Genomic DNA, 7,778 nt, shown 5'->3' with positions numbered 1-7,778 from the left:
ATTAAGATAAATTTCACCATGAATCCATTAATAATACCATCATCACCATTAAATTGAGGTTAAAAATATCACATGATTTTTTATTGTTATTTATTACTTATTTATTTATTTTATTAGGTGGAGAATCATTGGAAAAAGATGCTCGAAGATTTAAAATGTGGTTTCAAATAGATCAGAACGAGCCTTTCGTGGTGGAAGGATTGATAATCATTTTTTCATTAGTCAATTCCTTTTTTTAAATTATACCTGAATTAAAATTTTTAAAATTTAAATTATCCCGCCATTCATGAAAACATCGAACAATCCATGTAATAAATATTGGAACATAGATGGTCATACATCGATGATTTTTTTCCTTATAATGGATTCCGCGGTAGAAAAATTGTAAAAACCATCTTCAGCATTGTGAAACAACATACAAAAAAGTACGCAATATGCTCATCACCAAACCGTATGTTTAATCGAAAAATTTTAATACAAAATCGTCTGTGTTATCCAAATTTGGTTTACTATACAGAGTGTTCAAAAATAGAAAACAACGTCCAATCAAAAAAACTTATAGGGAAAAGTTGTTCAGAATGCCAAAATATGGAGCTATGCAAAAAATCACGCCGACTTTCAAATGTAATTCCGTTCAAATGATTTCACTCGAAAAACAAACATTTTAATAATGACGCGATTTTTCGCATAGCTTGATATTTCGGCATTCTGAACATTTTCTTACAACTTCTTTAGATTAGAGCCATATTTCACATCGCTGCCGTTTAAACGAAACCTTCTTTTTTATCTTTGAACACTCTGTATCGTTAATCGAACTTGGATAACACAGACGATCTTGTATTAAAATTTTTCGGTTAAACTTTACCGTAATCATCGGTAGGGTAGGAAATATACACGGTTATCCGTAGAATTAATTCAATAGAATAATATATTTATATATAATAAATCCTACAATACGTTATGGTAATCAATTAATCAAAATGACCTTGTTTAGCATTTAACAACATTACCTAAATTAATCAAATAAATACAATTTTGATTCGTACCCCTAGGCTCTCGTCCATTATCAAATTCAAAAACATGTATAGATACCTGTACTTCTCTATAGAAATAGGCGAGATAGGTTAGTAATACACCTTCTCAGGCATAAAGGGTAAGTCAAGGACATATTAGAAGGTATAATACGTACCTATAATTGAAATAAAATAGCCATATTGCAGCGCATAGGACTGAATTGTGTAGTAATTTGAACTAATTGCAAAACGTTCAGTACCTATTTACAGAAATATGGAGTGAGTAGGGCGAAGTACAGCTGTACTATTGAGTTTTTCACTCGCTAGAAAAGAACGTTGCGCTCGCTCGGGGTACACACTCTTTACTAAAATGCAATAATAAATGGGGCATTCCATTTGAAAAAATGAAGTTAGGTTGCCTCCAGAAAAAACTGGACACTGCGTATAACCAAAAATAATTTTAGGATATGAAAATATGTACTGATATGGTACCACTTTTGTAAGAAACTTTTCAACCGTTATTGAAGAAACCCGCTTGCTTGGGACACCCTGTAGACTTAATAATGGAGCTATGAAAAATTTTAGAATATATACCCAAGATAAAAATGTTTAGTCTCTCAGAGTCTCTGAAAGCGAGACTCGTGTCTCCGTCTTTCATCGAGTCTCTCTGCTGTCGCTGAGAGAGACTGTCAAAAAAAACTGTTCAGCGTCTCTGAACGAGAGACTCGAATCTCTCAATAAGTGATGTCCCCATAGACATGGTTGAAATTTTCAAAAGTTCAACATATTTCACAGATCCCAGTCTTTCTACGAGAGACTCCAGTCTCTCAATTTTTCAGTTTTATTCTTTCAGTCTCTCTGTGAGAGACTTGAATCTCTGAATTAACAATTTTATCGTTCGAGTCTCTCGTACAGAGACTGTGAGAGATCTATAAAAACACCTAGGCAATAACTGAGAGACTGTGAAAGACTATGAGAGACGCTCTCAGAGACGACGAAAGACTCTGAGAGACTGAAATTTTTTGTCTAGAGTAATTTTATCTCTTTACTCTTCAATAAAATAATTTGCTGACTAATTCAGAGAAGTAAAAATGCGAAAACAAATATTAAAATAAACCAGTCAGTAAATTTTGTTTAATTAAAATTTTAATTCAATCTAAACAAACTTCAGACCATAGCTTTCACAGGCGTCTTCGATTATTATCAACCAATTAACGGATGATTCGGTGTTAGCATGACATAAATTTTTAATTTTATGTACACGCCTCATTAAACAGAATACTAGGGCCTCTGCTAAATATAAACATTTGGAACCCTCACAAGCTTATTAAAATATTCACGGGTCGGACAGGACACGGTGTAAAATAACAATGAGAATGGGGTTGAAAGTAAATGTAGACGCACTTCAAAACAGGGAAAAGCTCTTAAATTACAACCCTCGTTTTATTTTGCGTGGCACCAAAAAACTACAGTAGACAGAACTCATTGTCAGGAACCAGCATTTTATTCAGCGAATAACTCAAAAAACGAGATAATGTATGCTGGCAGTTAATTTATCAGGAATATCTAATGTGGGTACGCCTAAAACAATTTCGTTTTGGAAGTATAACCTTCGCCTTTTTCATTGCCTATCAATTAATATTCACGTCCTATATCAGCGACTTGTGAGCACTGATAATTTGTTTTTTCAAATAGCTTTGGATGTAACGTGGATATCACTACATTGTATAAAACAAGGTCGCTTCCCGTCGTCTGTCCCTATGTACACTTCAATTTCGTCCTAACATTTTTTTTAACTACGACCTTGAATCTCCACAAAAATATTTCTGTATTCAAAACGTAAATAATTATTATGCCGAGCGTCCAAAATGGCGTCCATTTGGATACAGAATGAATGAGATGCATACAACTCCTGTACATTTTACTGGAGACATAGCAGCTCGCCAGTCCCAGACTCCACATAGTAAGCGAACAGTCGTGACTACCTTTCCAAATTAGCGAAGTCGTCAAACCGTCGCCATGTGAGTTAGCTGTCATACATTTGTTTGGATACGTAGCTGGTGACGCGCCGCGTTGTGGTGTTCCGGTGAGTTAGCGCCCTTTGAACAGTTTCGTCATTCAACAAGCTGGATCTCGAGGTGTCGGTTATGTGTGTACTTGTCGTTAGAAATAGGAAAAGGTATAATAGTAAGAACATTGGGTTCATCCACTGTGGAGAGATAAATGGAAAGTTTTGCACAATGTTTGCAATGATACATCGATCAACGATAGCATTTCTAGATATTTTGTCTGTCAGTATGTCGTTGTTTACGTTATCTTCACGTAAGACACATCGAATTTGACCTTGACGCTATTTTTAAGCTAATGTACCATAGGCAAGTGTACATACGAATGTAATCGAAAGGGGCATGAAGTAACATTTTGTCACCAATGCGCGCACAGAAATTTACACATACGGACGGGGTGACAGTTCCATCACGGGCATGTCGCCGGACTCCACGTACAAAAAGTCATCCAAAGTCACGTATCCAATTGCGCGCACTATAATAACGAACAATATGTAGGAGCGATTTTTATTATTATTATGAACGATGATATTTTTCACCTATTATGTATATATATACCAATAGCCTCAGCTATTTCCTCCTACCAGCTTTACATAGCAGCCAGTGGGTTCCCCTCGAGAGTTACATCTTGCGAAGTGGCATGCGGCAATGAATGTAAAACAACATGTAAGGAAATAAACAAAACCCTCAATTAGAACAATACAATGCGATAGACAGTTTAAACACTTACGCGGGCCGACGCTCCAGTCGGGGCCGCCCTTGCGATGTCCCAACGTAGTCGAGCTCGGTGATGTAGTTGTGTCCAACGAAGAATCCCTGATGATGATTGTAGACTGCCTGAAACAATAGGTGTTTGCCACACCTAGGCCCCAGCTAAATAACCAGGCATTCTATGCATTGGCCTAATGCATAGATCGCTCCCAATGCTTATCTGCAAGCTATGTGTAGAGACTTATCCCTCTACTGGACGCCCTTGTGCCGATATCACCGCAGCTTTACCGACACTCAGGCCACTGCTGTATACGGCAGGTCAAGGAGTGGACTTCTACTCATTAACACGTCACCCACAGGTGCACTGCCACTCCAGGCATATCTAGCTAGATCTGCAGTGGACTACCTGACGCACAGGATTTACACTCCACCTAAAGGCTCATCCGACCCGTCGGCCGTTGGCCTTACACTTTTACAGGCCTCACATTTCAACAATAACAACAACACAAAATACATAATATGTGCACAATAACCAACTTTCTCAATATTATCAAATATTAACTGCCCTTACGGCACCTTACTCTCACTAGAGTAACCAACTGCCCTTACGGCACCTTACTCTCACTAGAGTAACCAACTGCCCTTACGGCATCTTACTCTCTCACCAGAGTAACCAACCGCCCTTAAGGCGCTTTACACATCCTTACACGCCGACTGCCACTTCACCACTGACTTTAACTTAAAAGCCCTCTTATAACGGCCCTCTTTGGTTTCATTCTACATATATGTCATTAATATCTGGTTAGCCCAAATAGTAAATAAATGCCGAATAAATAACTTTCCTACAAATAGACTTAACCAGAGTGACGAAACAGTCACCGTGACAAGTCATTAGTGCACGCGAGGCATAGTCTTGCTAGACTTTTAATAAAGCAATGTTAAGTAAAGCAGTTTACTAAAAGTGTATAAATGAGCAAAACGGAACAAAAAATCAATACAATAGAATTCAAGATAATCCCACCCCGATGTAGCAAAACAAAATTCGAGGAATATGTATTGACAGCACTGCGTGTGGACCCATCTGTAGAAAATTGCTACTTACTGGGGATTTCGATAATATGATTTGACGAGGTTTATTCCTAGTTAAAATATCCACTCGTCGAACTGAACGCACTTGATAGCTTTTACATAAAGGCACGTGACCAGTTAAAATAAAAAGTTGGTGGTCAATAGGTATACACGGTGATTCCTAATTCCCTCCCGCAGGTAGTTTCGGTTAAAATATAGATAGTCGAATTCCCTCTCGCGTACTAGCCGAGTTCCCTCCCGTTCATATTAGATCCTATAAAATTATTCATTGTGGCTTCTGGCAAACTTCCATGGTTGTGGTCATTTTCTAGTTGAATAACAATTTCATCGTCCACATGTGCTTTGCACCCTTTTTGAACACACCGCCACCGTTTGAGACTCTGGGACAGGTTCTTTTGAAAACTAAATTTATAATTGTCGATAACTACTAACGGCTTTCCTTTTTCACTTGTTTTGAAACTAACTGTCATTTTGATTTTCACTAGTTATAAAGAAATACATGAAAACACTGTATAGCCAATGCATAAACAAACTCTTTTGATTGTAACTTAAGTAACTTTAAATATGAGGCTGTATTATTTAAACAACTCTTTATGACTTTATAGTGGCAAATAGCACTCAAGGTCATCCGCCGCCGTTGGGAGGCAATTGATGTATAATTAGGAGGGAATTCGACATACCAAAAATTTTAACCCTAATTAAAAACAGGTATATGGGAGGTAACTAGGCATTATCCGCTATACAAAAGCAGCTATTTTCTAGGAATGGCGTTCATATGCAGTCTGTACTTAATTACAGCAGGTACAATGATCTGTGCATAATTAGGAAGGAATTCGACATACCGAAAATTTTAACTCTAATTAAAAACAAGTATATTAGAGGGAACTAGGCATTATCTGCTATACAAAAGCAGCTATTTTCTAGGAATAACGTGCATATGCTGTCTGTACTTAATTACAGCAAGTACAGTGATCTGTGTTCTGTCAGTGGTTACTGGTTACTACTGCGTGCTAATGAGATTCAATGAGATCGGAATCACGACCCACGCTTGATAGTTTCGACAGAATACTGTCTACCAATAACTTTACAACTTTTTGTTGGTACAAAACTCGTCATACTGTACATGTTTGTGTTAACATAAAATCGCGTAAAATCCGTCATATCCAAATAGAGCTAATTAATTAAGATTCACAGTGTTATGTAGCCAGTTAGAAACTGAGAATAATAACATAACCACTAATTTATTTATCTAGCCGTTTAAAATACGCTCAGCTTATTTACTATTGTTGTACCTACCACAAAGAAGCATGCAACTCACGATGCATCCAGCTATAACCAATTTAAAGCAGAATTGGGAATATTAGCAAAAGCGTATGGAATGCATTTCGATAACCTCTCCTCTTCGAGTTCTTAATTGATCTTTATCTCGTTAAGCCGTTAGTTTGCATGGTCCGTGGCGTTTCTCTTAAAGTTCTGTAACGATATATCGATTATATCTGGTAAATGTTACTTCCAATCTCTAATCTGGGTAAAGTGCGAAGGAAATTTTGCATAAGGTATGGTTTAAAGAGCGCCTGTTTTGTTATTTAAAAAATAAATATACAATACAACCTCCATAATCTAAACTAATCATTACAATAAATTGTTCGGATTATCAAAGAGCAGTTGTCTGTTACATTAGGCACAGATTTAGTTTTCATACAAATCTGAAATAGAAAAAGGTTGTAAGATGTAACCATGACTCCAATGGATCCAGGCTGCAGTAATCACTTCTCGAGCATGGTCACGTTGCCACTCCTGAGGACTATCAAGGCTTTTTCGGTTTATGACCTCGTTTGAATTAAAACATGTTCGGATTATAGAGGTTGTACTGTATTTATATCGGCTATCAAATGATTTTTAATCAGAACATTGTAACGGTTGCGTCCATATGTATATATATATAGAATAGACTGAGCAGTACTCTCATGAAACTGTCTACTCTTGAAAGAGAGAAAACGACCATGCGATCAGACCTGTCTCTTTTCCTCTATATTTACCTCAGTCTTCCGCTCCTGAAAAATTGTGACGTAAACCAATCAAAATTCTAAAAGATAACTACTGACCGTACGATCGCTCTGTCTCTCTTACACGTTTCTGTCTGTATTTATTTTATAGTTGGATAGAGAATAGTCCATTAACTATGTCTATGGTTGCTTCCGGCATTTCGGATGTGCTATATCTCTTAGCCAGATTTCACACCGAAGTAGCAAATGCATGTAACGTAGCACGTGGCGTGGCAAATAACAGCGAAAATATTTAAACGTAGATACCTTAGCGAATGATGATGTACACACTGACGTGAAGTTTCAGTGCCGTGGCACGTAGCATACCTGCTGCCACTCGCAAGGATAGGTTTGGCGATACATTTGCCACCTGTAATTCCCGTGCAGCATGGCCCTAATGGTTCGCAGTAGTTCGGAGGTAATGCATCTGAGTTGTAGTACGTTTCCAAAAACATCAGGGTAATGTGCAGTTTGTACAAGAAATAGAAAAGCACAATTGCTTGTATGACAATAGGTGCAACAGCTGAATATAGTAACCGAGATAGGCAAGAAGTAGCTTGCAATGTATTCCTATAATCTTATGTGTTCATTTACATTTTCTAATAAATCCGGATGTATCCACATCCTCTTCCGCTTTTTTCTTCTATTTATTGCGGCGCAAAGTAGAACCGTAGCAATTTCTTCGTCCGACGAAGACGACATCTTCTATGCATCTATGCGATTGCTACCTTGATGTGAACATGTCTGCATCTTTTTTATCACGTTACATGCTGCTAGCCACGTATCGTGCTACGCTACGCAGTATGTTACTTCGGTGTGAAATCTGGCTAAGGTGTGTATAGGGTTGTTCGGAA

General features: G+C 37.5%; 1 protein-coding gene across 1 annotated transcript in view; it reads left to right on the top strand.

Annotated features, from left to right (window-relative positions):
* LOC108737361 (transmembrane and TPR repeat-containing protein CG4341-like) overlaps positions 1-7,778 on the top strand; it is a 163,628-nt gene that overhangs the window by 132,073 nt on the left and 23,777 nt on the right. The gene's annotated exons all lie outside the window — the stretch shown is intronic.

Source organism: Agrilus planipennis, unplaced genomic scaffold, assembly GCF_000699045.2.
Source record: "Agrilus planipennis isolate EAB-ADULT unplaced genomic scaffold, Apla_2.0 scaffold57, whole genome shotgun sequence".
Classification (NCBI taxonomy): Eukaryota; Metazoa; Arthropoda; class Insecta; order Coleoptera; family Buprestidae; genus Agrilus; species Agrilus planipennis.
Note: the sequence above shows the minus strand (reverse complement) of the source record. Positions and strands in the feature narration are given on the sequence as shown.